Source organism: Cyprinodon tularosa, unplaced genomic scaffold, assembly GCF_016077235.1.
Source record: "Cyprinodon tularosa strain WSP-4 unplaced genomic scaffold, ASM1607723v1 ctg226, whole genome shotgun sequence".
Lineage (NCBI taxonomy): Eukaryota > Metazoa > Chordata > Actinopteri > Cyprinodontiformes > Cyprinodontidae > Cyprinodon > Cyprinodon tularosa.
In genome coordinates this window covers 769,351-782,902 of record NW_024038844.1, presented here as the reverse complement: position 1 = coordinate 782,902, position 13,552 = coordinate 769,351, and the positions used below count along the sequence as shown (strand labels likewise).

Genomic DNA, 13,552 nt, shown 5'->3' with positions numbered 1-13,552 from the left:
TGGGAACCAATTCTTTTTTACATTTCTTTAATATTTTGTTCTATTCAGCTACACAAGCATCCTCTTTTAGTAATTTATTGATATGCCGCACAATGTCCTCCTTTTTGGTGCTATAGAAATGGCCACCCTAGTCTGAGATAAAGTCAGAATTCTGAGATTACAGTCAGAATTCTAAAATAAAGTCAGAATTCTGGGATAAAGTCAGAAATCTGAGATTACAGTCAGAATTCTAAGATAAATTCAGAATTCTGAGATAAAGTCAGAAATCTGATATTACAGTCAGAATTCTGAGATAAAGTCAGAATTCTAACCTGAAACAATATTTAAAAAGCAGTTAACTTTTTTTTATTTCTTCAGTGGCCCTAATCCTCTTCCTTCTATTTCAATTAAAAATAGCATTTGTTCTTTTTTTTTTTTTTTAAAGGCCAAAAAAACTGTGTCAGTTGTGCAGCAAATCCCCCACAACCTTCAGATCAGCACATCCCACTATGCTTTGCGATCGTCTGACAAGTGGATCCAAGATGGCGTAGAAAGTAAAGCTAGGTAAGTGTTGACTTCCCATTTTTAGCCCCTTTAGCTGCTTTTTTCGTCGCAAAGCCACCGACACGAGCACCCTTCTACAAACCAGTAGTACGACCACGAATGTTTTAACTCCATGCACTCATAGGAACAAGATGTCACATGATTTATATGTGCCTAAACATGGTGGCAAAAATTCAGGCCCGTTTTGTTTCGGCGAAGCTAGCCGAGCCAGCCAGTCTGCTAACGTTCACCAGCCAGCCAGCTATTCTCGCTGGGAGCTCATCAGTTTGGAGCCAAGAAAGGCCGTGTTTTGGCTGCGGTGCTAAATGCTAGCTACACGTCTTCACTTTGAGAGCAAAACTGTTAAACCGATGCAAGCTGGGAGCGAATAGTCGGGGACATTTTTAACGATTTTTTAACGGTAATTTTATTGGAAAAAAGAACAGGTTTTTTGGTCTGTAAAGTGAGCATTTCGACATACTAAGCAATAAACAGATTAATTGGCCCAGTTTTTGACTTTATGATGCTTAACGATGAAGGTAAACACTTAAGTGCCGCCACACTAGTTATTGTGGGTATGAAGTGAGATAAATCCAGATTCAAACGGTTGGATGAAATTATTTTGAATATCTGTAGTTATCTTAACTATGAATGGCTACTAAATTATTTTATCCTTTCAATTATTTATCTTTTTACATACTACTACCGTAATTCAAACCTTGGAAAAGCTGATCTCTAAATTTTTATAGATGAAATTTTATGTATATTAGTTTATCTACAAGGTGTTGCCATAATATCTTTGAATAACTGCCTGTTTAGATGATCCATTTTAGTTGTTTTCTTTCATCCATTAAGACCATAAATTACTCTCACCAGCATCATGACCTTGACCTGCACCATGTCTTATTAAGCAATGGACAATATAAAGAACTGCTAGTGGAGCTATGGTTGAACATTGTGAAGATATTTAGTTATAAACTTTTGTGAAAGTAACTTTTATGAAGCTTTACGAAAGGCTTGTTTCTGCATGGAGTTTTGTATTTGGGTTGAGCAGAGGATATGTATACTTCTGCTCTACAGAGAAGGTTTTTCGTGATATAATGTAAAACTATACAGCTTTTTTCAAAGTCTTTTATTTGAGTATGAACACACTCAATCAAACTCTATTCCTGACTGAAAACAGATAACCAGACTGGGACCTACTTTTGAGGCCGTTATTCATCCCAACAACAGGAAACATGCTCCTTTCTAGACTGAAGCCGGGCATACACTGTGTGATGTTTTTCAATTGTTGCACGGAGCCACAGCTCAAACTGTTCGACGACGAATAGGGCTGGGTAAAAAGATTCCTTTACATTTTTGCAAAATCGATGTCTAGCGAATAAGATCGATTAGTTTTATAGTGACGCGTGATGTTCACATTCAAATGAGCAGGAAAGATGCATTCAAGATTACTTCAAGCCAGACAAATATATCCAATAGGTTGATTGAAGACATTAACAAATTGGGGCTGACCGGCAAACACCCTGTAGTTGTTACAGACAACACTGCAAATATGGTTTGTGCATTGAAGATAATGCAGCTCATGCATGTCTGCTGTGTCACGTCTGCTCGCTCGAGTGAGGCTTCACTTTTCACAAACAAGTTTGCACTTATGAGACAGTTTTGTTCACATCTCAAGTTTAAACAAGTTTGCACTTTGTGTTTAGCGTGACAGGAAAAAATAAAATACATGAGTATTTTGGAACACAGTTGAACCACTTTCATTATTGTACAAACGGATCGAATCGAAATTAATCGATTTAGAACTGTATGAATCAAAATCCAATCGATTCATGACTTTGGCGAAAATACCCAGCCCTATTGACGACACCCTGTGGTTTCGTCGTACAGTGTGAGTTCACAGCTCCCGATGTATGTTCTTCCACTGTGCGATCTGATGCCATCTACCTGCTCACACTGTACGTCTAAAAACCACATCGGACTCAGCTCGGCAGTGAGACGGCGCTACACGGACTCGTCTATCTGGAAGCCAAACGAGTAGAAGATCAATATGAAGCTTGCTAGAGTGAAAACAAAAATCGCCTTGGCAATTTGTGCAATTTTGTGCTGAAAGCCCTAAAAAGATAAGGTGACGATTTATTTGGACAAAGACATGGCTGAGCAAACGTGGCTACTAGAGCCTGTCAATTTTACAGAAAGAACTCCATTCCACTCGCACCCCTGCCATGCTTCTGTGTTTTCATCTGAGAGGAAGAAGAATCCTTGTTTGTGCATGCCCACTGTATGATTTAACCACCATGGCCGACAGAATTTCAAACATCTTTGATTTTGTCCCGACCTTACGATTCCTGATCCGGAGGTGGTTGTGAGAGGCTGATCACCCCTCGTTACCCCCTGTACACTACACAATCCACGGTCAGGCTAAAAATCGGCCTAATCGAAATATTCTCGCACAGCTGGAGAATCGGACAGTGTAACCCGGGCTTTAAGGAACCACTGTAGTGAGAATAAATGTACTGAAACTATTCCTGATGTGCATTTAGCTTAGCAGTGCTGCTGCTAGCATGCTGTGTGCCAGGGGACCCAGTCTCCTTCACTCATAGCTTTCTCAGACCAGTTCCATACATGGAAATTAAGTTGAATGAGCTGATTTTTACCTTAAAACTGCAGCATTTGAAACTTCCTAGACTGTTTTCCTCCTTTTTATAGGTCTGATTTTTATTCTCTTACTCAGTTTTTGTTAAGGTGGGGCTTTGTTGACTTGCAAAAAGTACAATGTGAAAGCAAACTGCCCTAAAAAAAAAAAAACAAAAAAAAAAAAACAGCTTCCTATCTGGACCAAACATGTAACCTTAGAGAACACTTTGGTGTGAATATGCTCTTAAAAATGTCCTCTGATGTACACTTTGATATGTTGTCGGTGGATTGTTTATAGTAGCAGCTTCCAGGTCGCACTGATAACTGTTTTGTTATTATTGAGTCCAAAACTTAAAGTTGCCTATTAGCCATTTGTTGTAAAACCTAAAGGAGTTGCAGAAGTTGTCTAAAAAAAAAAAAAAATTCCTGCAGAGGCTCGTAGGCATGTACCAACTCCTTAGTTTTTTAATTGTTATGCTTTGGTCGATTTTGTAAATCACTGATATACAAAGAGCAGCCATGTGCCTCAGTAGGTTGCCTCATGGAAATTTCAGAATATTTTTCTTCCACTGACCAGGCGACTAATGGCTTAAGACCATTTCTGACTTGTTTGCCTGTTGATTAGGTTGTGACTCTTATAAGATGGGGCCAATTTTTTATCCCTTTTCTTTCCAGTGGTTTGTGATTAAACCACAGAAACTGATCCTAAATACTCCTTTGTCATTCTGGAGGGTGTTGGGAATAAAATGCAGCATAGGAGGCTAAAATGTGAGTGTAAAAAGTTTAAAACTACACAAGTATGAGATGATGAAATAGCCAAGTGGCCCACACCCTTTGACACATTGTTATAGTGCAGTACTAGCTCAGGTCACCTGAGGCTGTGCAATGTCCTACAAGCCTAGCAAGGTGTCGCATTGCATTTATAAACCAACAAACTGTGTTAAAAATTGCACAACTTTGATTGAACACCTGATATCTGATTGCTCCCTTTCATTCCTAATCTGACAATCCTGCATCTGTCCACAACCATGTTCCTGCTCTGTTTCTCTGATGTTATTCATAATTAATTTAAAAAAGCTGATTTTCTAGTCATTTTGCATTTGATTAAAGCAAAACTAGGATCAGTATCTGTGTTACTGTGTCCCAGAGCTAAATTGAACCTGGTGAAATGTTGGTATTCCTTTGAACATGATGCAAGTCTGCACAGCTACACTGATATTAAAGGGATGCACTATGGGGGTGGATTAATGTCACTTATGATCAGCTGTTCAAAGTAATCTTCCCCGTTTGTGACTTTACCTTAGCTCTGTCTTTGATTATTGGTTTCAGCAAGTACATTTGTTTCAGCGTGTCTGTTTCACAACTATTTTGTAGAACTCAGAGTCTTCTTGTGCACTTAATGTGCATTTTAAAACCAGGAATGTGACTGTAATTAAAATGAAATGCACAAGAAGCAGTGGAAGTTGGAGGGAGTCTCATCTGTCCCACCAGGAAAAAGCGGCACTGGTAGCAAAGCTACTGTCCTGAGATTAAGAAAACTGGAGAAATATTTTAGGAAGCTTATCGTAAACTAGTAGTTATGTGGATATATCTATATTTGTCATGAAGATAATGCTTAGATCTGGATAAACTTGGAAAAAAGGAATGCATCATTAAGCATCTATTTCTACCTGTAGTTAGGTTGTAACAGGAAGTGTCTGGAAGGATATTACCGTTATACATCTGTATGATCTGTCCGGTTAGACAAAGGGAGAATAAGTCAGTGAATCTGAACTGAAGCCAACTTTCTAAGCATTAAAATGAAGCTGATCTCTTCCTTAATATATCTAGTAAGATGCAGTTTCCTGTGGTTTGTTTCTGTTCTGATTTGAAAAAAACTGCAAACTGATTTGATGTAGTTTATTAATAAAAATCCAACTCGAAACACATTTCACATTAGAGTATTTTCCAAGTGACTGTTTTCTTATTATAAATATGACTATTGTCTTGCTAAATAAGAGCGACCACTTTATTAGATGCTCCTGTTGTATAACATTGGTAACACAAATGGCGAAGCAGCCAATCACAGCGAAGAAACATTGCAATTCCAGTGAGGCAATAAAAAATTTAGTTAGCCACTGATTGCCCAAGTTCTCCTACGTATAAAGATGAGAGAGGTCTGTAATTTTCATTATAGGTGCACTTCAACTATGAGATAAAATGAGGGAAAAAAAAAACAATTTAATTGTGTGATTTTTAAATAATCATCTGTAAATTATGGAGGAAAATAAGTGACAAAAGTTAAGCCTAAAGGCCAATTTATGCTTCTAACGCATAGCCTCTGCAACTGTCAAATCTGTCACTGTGCGCGACCACGCCCCCCGTGCAGAGCTTCTGCAACCGTCGTCGTCCACCAATAAAAAAAAAGAAAAAAACCTAACTACGCAATGGACGGTCACAAACCCGTGCATACCTAAAGCAGAAGTGTGCAGACAAAAGGCAGCTGGGATTGAACCTTGGAATGCCTTTCCGGTTGTCTGTGTGGTCATCCTCCTCCATTCGGTGTCGGGGCGCACCATTTTCAAAAACTGAGTAATATCTACAATGGACAACTACGACCAAAAGATTAATCGAGGAGGTTCACTCGGGACCTGTTCCTCTTAGGCCCCGTCCACACGAAGCCGAACCCTGGCCTAAACGCACAAATTTTTCACCAAACCAGCCTCTCATCCACACAAAGCCGGTGTTTCGGGGGTCTGTAAATGATCTTTTTTTTATTCAGCCTTCAGAGTGGGAAGATTCTGAAACGCCGTTTTCGCGTTTCCATCTTTAAGCTCTAACCGCATTTTTTTTTTTACACGCATGCGTCATAGCGTCGCCTCTAAACACGCATGCGCGACACAGTATCACAACAACAATGGCGCCGTACTGTGTTGAATGGTTGCTGCTCATGCTACTCACCCTGCTGTCGGGCTTACAACAGAATCTTCTTCTTCTGGAATATCTCCAGGAAGAACAGAGCAATATCGACGACATAGTTCATCACCTGAATTTGACTGAACCACGAAAATGGACCCGCAGGGCAAACATGTATAAGTATTAGTGCGCATGCCCAACATTTCGTCGCCTATTTTTGCTTTGGCACCACAGCGCCACTTACAGGCCTGGCATACATTTTGCAGCGTTTTCATGTATTCGTGTGGACAATCACATTTATTTTACGTCTCCGTCTTTACGACAAACGTTCTGGAAAATATTAGCGTTTCATGTTTGTTTTGACTTCGTGTGGACGGGGCCTTAGATGTCTAGTAGCTCTAGATCCATCTATGTGACCGTGATATCTTAAAGAAGCGCCATTGTTGTTTTGGAAGATAAACACTCCTGCCAGCGCCGCTGTAGAAGTTCTCGTGACCATATGCCGAAGTTCTCGCGAGTTCTTGAATATGCTCCCCCTAGCGCTTTGGCGGGAAATTGCTGTGCGTCCCTAGAAATTCCAAACCGAATGTGCAGAAGGATACCAGCAAAACTGGTTTGCGACCAGACCCAAGCGACATCTGCATTTGCAGAAGTATAATCTGCCCTCAATGCTTTGTATCATAACCTTTGTTGGTAATTTTTTTTGCTCACATTTTAGCTGGAATTTGGCTTCTTTCCTCCATCAGATTTCCTCTAGAGCAGGAATACAGCTAGGTAACACAGACTTTTAACTAAATTCTCAAATGTATTTTGAGAGGAGGTCTGGAGAAGGACTTTTTTTTTTTTCTTTTTTTCTGAGCCTCTTCTTTGTTGCCTGAGGAGTGAGTTTGGGATTACTGTTATTTTGGAAGACCCAGGCACAATTCCTCTTCAGTGGAACATGACATTATTGTAGATGGTAGACGTAACTGTCCTGCTCTCTGAAAGTAATTTCCCCCGGTGTCCCTCATCAGCTCTTTAGTTTTGGCCATGGATGAATTTGGAGACTGTTTGAGGCTGTGGACAGGTGTCATTTGTTCAGGTAATGAGTGGAGGACAGAAAATCCTCTTAAAGACGTCACTCCTGGTCTGTGAGGCCCAGACATCTAGCTTGTTTGTGGTGACCCAATACTTTTTTGTCCACCATAATTTGTAAATATGTGTTTTCCTGGAGCGTTTATTTTATTTCTCATAGATGAAATCTACTTCTGATTGAAAATTAAAAGCCTCTCATCATTCTAAAGGCTGATTTATACTTCTAAACTAGGTCGTCTCTGTAGGTGTCACAGTGAACGCAGCGATGTCCCGCCCCCTCCGCAGTCACTCCGCTGCACCTCTCCTACGTTGTAGGTGACCGCAGACAGAAGGGCCTCTGATTGGTCAAATCTGCATCCACTGTACACTATGTGTATTTCCTGTTTGGTACCTTCCTGGCATATTTTGTTTGTATGACCGCCATTGTGGAAAACGACTCGCGAATTTGGACCAGCTAGAAGAGCGAGGTGTGCGAGAACTCTGGGATCCTGTTTCCACCTGGATCCCCCCTCTTTTTCGCCCTTATGTCCCTCCGTTGTCTCACGAATTTGCCCCCACTTCCTCACCGCCTCGGCCGTATCTAGACCCACAGCTAGTTTCTGATTGTCCCTCTTGCGTTGTGGTGTGGAATAACATAGCGCAGAACATGCTTCAAAATCAGGCATAAATAAAAAATGTCTGCGACAAACTCACTGCAACACACTGCTGAGGGAGGATAACCAGCTCTGAAGTAGGAGAACCTGGACAATCAGTGGCTTATGAAATAGTTTATTGCCCTACTATAGGAATCTGGACATGGTGACATTAGCAGAGGTTCAAACTGAGCTTCAGGATGTGGTAGAAAGTGGATTTAAACATGGATTATTTTGTGCTAGAGTGTCAGGTCTGACTTTTTCATGAAATGGTGAGTAATGCAGTTTTGGACATGATCTCTCAGGTACATAGTAATTTGTCCAAAAAACTGTAGTGGGAATTTTGCTTATAAAATTTGCTTGTAGATGTTAGAGGGGCATAGACTCACCAGTATGAGAGTGAGTGCCATCGAAGTATGAAGAATAAAAACATCTAAAAGAAGAAAAGTTTAACCTCAAAGATAATCGCTGCAGCATAAGAAGAGGAAACTGCTCAGTTCTTTGGGATGAACAGGAAACCAAAGCTACAGCTCTTAGACCAAAATTGCACAATAACAGTTCTGAAGAGCGTCGCTCTGTCCTTGGAGCCGTGAGTTCAGCTGCGGTATTAAGATGGTGGGGTTGGATGTAAACAACATGACAGCAGCTCAGGCTGGTGGTAAGTTTAATAGTATGGGAGACTTTCTGTTTGCACCAGATGAGCATTATTGGTAACAAGTAAATGTATAACACCTTTAAAAATTGGGGGACTCCATTCAATCACTCACAGAACTTCCCTCTGAAGGTGTCATCTGCCCTGGACACACTGGGGCAAGGCTCGCATACTAGACCCTCTGACCTCCATCAGTAGGCAATGGGGGGATGATTTAAAACAGCCCAAACTTTCTAAGACCTTGTCCATGCTGTGCTGTGAAAGACAAGGCATTTCAGAAAACAGAGATGGGTCCAACCTAGTATTAATAAGATGTACCTAATAAAGTGACAGAGCAGGTAAAAACTAATAGAGCCTATCATAGATGCAATAAAAAAAATGCAATCTTTTGTTGCTGATTACAAACACCGATCACCTGTATCTCTTACTTTGTACCCTGCACAGGCCTTACAATACAATGGATTTCCATCTTTACAGCACAAGCGCACAGCAAATCCTGAACACTGTCATTTGAAGCTCTGCTTTGAGACTAATTTGAAGTTCTTATCTTGCAATTGAAAAACACCTTGGTGGTGGAGCTGGTCGAAATGCACTAACATATGGAATACATTGAGAAAAAAAACAAAAAAACAGCACATTATGGAGTTTATGAGGTACTAAGGATCAATGCAGGAAGAAAAAATGAGCTGGTCAGAAAGCAGGTCAAACCTCGATGAGCACGATGATCAGAAAAAAAAATAACTGGAAAAATATTTTATTCATCTGGAAGGCGACCAGAACTGGAAAGATTTGAGTTCCACAAACTGCTCTCACTGTTGGACCACGTAAATATTTCTTATCTCCATCAAAAAGTGGACTCTCACTGCGAACCATAAAGCTAGAGTATGCATTAAAAAAAAGAAAAAAAAAGAAAGAAAAGCTTTGATATATGTATTAAATCTTTTGATTTGTCCTAACATTATGAAGATAAATCTGTGTTTAGCAGTGTAAGAAACAGCCAATCAGAGCCAGGAAGAGGGTCTTACACAAAGACGCACACAAAAAAAAGTTTTGTACACACTAATAACAGTTAATACTGCTCAAAGGCATTTTTAATTATTAGAGTATAGTCTTTTATTTGAGTGGAGCCTTCATTTGTTCTTTAAATATTTACTTTTTCCTCGCAGTATTTGATAAAAGCAGTGTTGTAATATTTATGATTGTCAGTATAATTGCATAACTGTTTTCCCTTATTTCATTATTGTGTTATTGTTAGCATATTCATTATTTGTGCTTTTGACTGAATGCGCGCTGCATTGTGCTTGCAAGTACTTATTTATTTTTTTTAACATGTTTTCGTCTAAATTTGGTGATTTTACGATTCAATTTAGTGAGATCACATATCTGGTAGTAGCATTTATGCCTTAATTAGAATAATAGCCAATCCGTGTTATTGGCCCTCAACAGTGTTTGGTATTTGGATCAGCATCAATGATCCTGATTAAAGCATCCATTGTTGCTATCTTTGATTTGTTATTATTATTATTTTTTTTTGTTTAAACTTTGATCATTGTGTTATTATTATTTAAACAGAGGAAGACAGCAATACCTCAAATAATTGGCATCACATGTCTAGGATTGGTTAGATCGATGCCAAAATATTTAGTATGGGCATCGGCCTTAAAAAACTATCCATTGATATCTATCTATAACCTCAGAATAATTTTAGTCTTAACTTTGGACTAGTTTAGCATGTTATTTATCAGAAGAGGTTAAACTAGCTGAGCCAGGCTGTAATAAAAATGTTGCACATTGCTGGCTTTTGCCAGTGGTGTCAAAAGTATGCACATTTGTTACTTAAGTAGAAATATAGATACTGCAGTTTAGAAACACTCTGGTAAAAGTTGAAATATCAACTTCACCTCTTTATTCAAGTAAAAGTAAAAACATATGTATTCCAAAAACTACTTAAAGTATAAAAGTATAAAGTAACCTGCCGCTATATGAACTGAAAGCTCAATTGTTCGGCTATTTGTAAAATATCTTTGAGATCGGGCCAAGGATGAGGGAGGTCTTGATGATCTCCATCTTCCGATACGACTTTTCAGATATTTCAACATCTTTTTCTGAATCTGACATTGTAGCATAACATAGATAATTCACGTTTGTAGTTTAAAGAACACCTGCTTGCTTCTGATGATTTTCTTTAGCTAACCGATGAGTGTTTGCATTATATGACTCATCCAATTACAATAGTTTTCACTAGATGTGGATGGTGCCAATGATCTGCATTGGATGGGGCACATGATGTAAAATAAATATTTATAAACATTAAACCGAAGCCAAGAGTAACGAGTAATGTTAGTTTTAAAGATGTAAGGAATACAAAGTATACCTAAAAAGTGTACTTAAGTACAGTAACAAAGTATTTGTACTTTGTTACTTGGCACCTCTGTCTTTTGAACAGCTGTTGGAAATTATTGTTATTTAGAAAATGCATACTTTTACTTTTTAAAGGACTCCCTGTCACATATTTTGTGCCAAATACATTTGACCGTTAGTTTCTTAAAGTTAGAAAGATACCTTTTCAGCCATGTTTCATTTTGTGGTGTTTGTCGTTTATATTTTGTGCTCTGTAGGCTGCAGGCCCAGTTTTTAAACATTCAGTTAGATGGACCAACAGTTGTTAGGCTACTACAGGCATAGGGTGTTCTCCAGTAGGTCACAGTGTACCCTCCCAATTTTGATCCGTTCTCTTATGGAATCTAACGAGGTTACACAGCTTTATGTAACCTGTTCCCACTCACACTTCTCCTTATTTTCACACTTTTCTGCCACTATTTGAGTGGAAACTTGTAATTTTCTTTTTACAGATTCAAGCAATACAACCAAGATTCTGCCTGTTTTTGTTTTGCTTTCTTTCAGCACAGATTCAAAATAGTGATAAAACCATCAGAGCTAGGAGGGAGATTTTCTAGCTTTTATGTTTTTTGATGCAGAAATATTTTTTACATCCTTTTAGTTTTTGTTAAGAAAAATACATTTTATATGAATTAGGGCAACAACTAAAGATGATTTTGCAAATCGATTAATCTATTGATTATTTTTCTGATGAATCAATTAATAGTTGGATAGCCAAAGATTCTTTAACCTTTTCATAACATGAGGACCCAAATTTGGGTCCTCAGCACTCGCCCCAAGATGGTTTTTAGACCTGTTACATATTCTCTGGGGTCTTGCCTTTATTTTGATACCAAAACAATAAAAATAAACTCTGTAGTTCTTGAGATATATTCAATTCATTTTGGGCATGCTATTTTCAAGCATATTTCTCGAAAACAGGCCTAGTTAAAGAAGACCTTTTACGAAATTAAACAACTAAAAACTAGATATTTTCCACCTGAGTTCTAGATAGAACATATTGATAGGCAATTTAAAATTTTTTTTATCTTACATTAAAACCTTCATACATATATATATATATATATATATATATATATATATATATATATATATATATATATTTTTTTTTTTTTTACAATTTTGAGTATTATTACTGCTCTAAGTGGGTTACTCTGTCAGCTAAAGGCATGTTTTAGAGTCTCTATACTCCCAAGGGACGATTAACCGATCACTAAATTAGTTTACGATTATTTCAATAATCAATCACGATTAATCCGATTAATTGTTTCAGCCCTAATATGAATGTACTATTCTGGCTTTAGATAAGCAAGGTTTAAACTACGGATCAAAAACTACAACACCTAACCTGTCTAGATTCTTCTTCTTCCCCCATCAGAGGAGCTTTGTTTGTTTTGATACAAAGACCTCAAAATAAATGAGCATGTATGAAGAACTATATTCCAGCCCCTCTTGGTCAGATTTGATTATCTTATCTTTACTTGTAAGAATTAACTCTGTTGGATTTTAAACTTGCTAACAGGTCAAATGGTTGCTCTTTATTTCTTTGACCACCTTTCACATCTTTCAAACAGATAAGTCTAGCACAAGTTAGTGAATTATAACTGGTTTTCTCAGATCCAGTCATCTGTTGCAGCATGTTACAGTACTTAATTGTGAAATCTTAGTTACGACATGCCAGCTAATCACAGTGTCATTTCTGCCATGTTCCAATTTTGAATGCCATAATGGATGCTACTCATCTTCTCTGAGTAAAGCTCAGATCTCAGGAGACTCTGTTATCATCATCATCATCATCATAAGCTGTTCCCATCCATGGCTGTTTTTGTTCTCTTGCACTCTGTGGAAAACAACAGACAAGTTTATTATTATAAAGTCTTTAATTGGACCACTATCATCAAGGCTGATCTAAAATGGACTCCTGCAGGACAGAGCATTAGCTGGGTCATATTATTTGTTTACCTAGTCCTTCTAATTTTGCTCTGTTGCTTTAAGTTCATTTCTTGTTGAAGTTTTATTATTATTATTATTTTTGCAAACAGTGTTATTGCAGCATTTTAGTTGGTCTAATGATTCACCATAAACTCATTATCTGGGCCCCTGATGTAACCAGTTATTTGCTCCAACAAGAAGATGCTGCCTTTTCTTTCTTGTTTGTGTTCTGGCTGTGGGCCGGTGCTCAGGAAGTGGAAAGAAAAGACGGGTTGGGAATGATGCCTTGGATCTGGGGTGGCAGGGACTCAACTGCAGGCATAGAGGCGTCTTATGTTATCATTTGACATTTTTGTTTTTTTGTCTCCAGCTGTGCAACAAGTAAAAACTAGAACTTTAACAAGGCTCTGACTTCTAACCTTAGAAGTGTTTGTACTGCGCCACAGAGTATTTTCTGGTGTGACTCATACCTAGGGCTGGGTACCGAACTTCGGTACTTTTATGGTACCGACCGAAATGCTTCGGTTCTACAGAGTATCGAAACATGCCTCGTCTTTCGGTACCAAGTTTCGGTGATTGGCTGGAACACTTAAGGTGATTGCGTCATCCAGGAAAAATACACAGGTGGTCACGCCTACAGCCAGGGTTCATGTGTATCTTTTGTGAACTGGTTGCAGCGTCGCGGAACCCCTTTAAAATGCCCCCCAGGTCAAAAGTGCGGCTTCACTTTATTAAGACTGATGCTAATAGTGCACAATGCAATACATCGTGCACAGAAATAATTTAAGAGCAGAAAGTCGCTCTG

The 13,552-nt window shown here is 38.5% G+C and overlaps 1 protein-coding gene across 2 annotated transcripts in view; it reads left to right on the top strand.

Annotated features, from left to right (window-relative positions):
• Positions 1-486: 486 nt before the first annotated feature.
• Positions 487-13,552, top strand: part of helz (helicase with zinc finger) — a 99,443-nt gene continuing 86,377 nt past the window's right edge. For both annotated transcript variants that reach the window (XM_038286480.1, XM_038286479.1), the window contains exon 1: positions 487-543. The gene's annotated coding sequence lies outside the window, so the exon portion shown is untranslated. The remainder of the gene's footprint in view (positions 544-13,552) is intronic.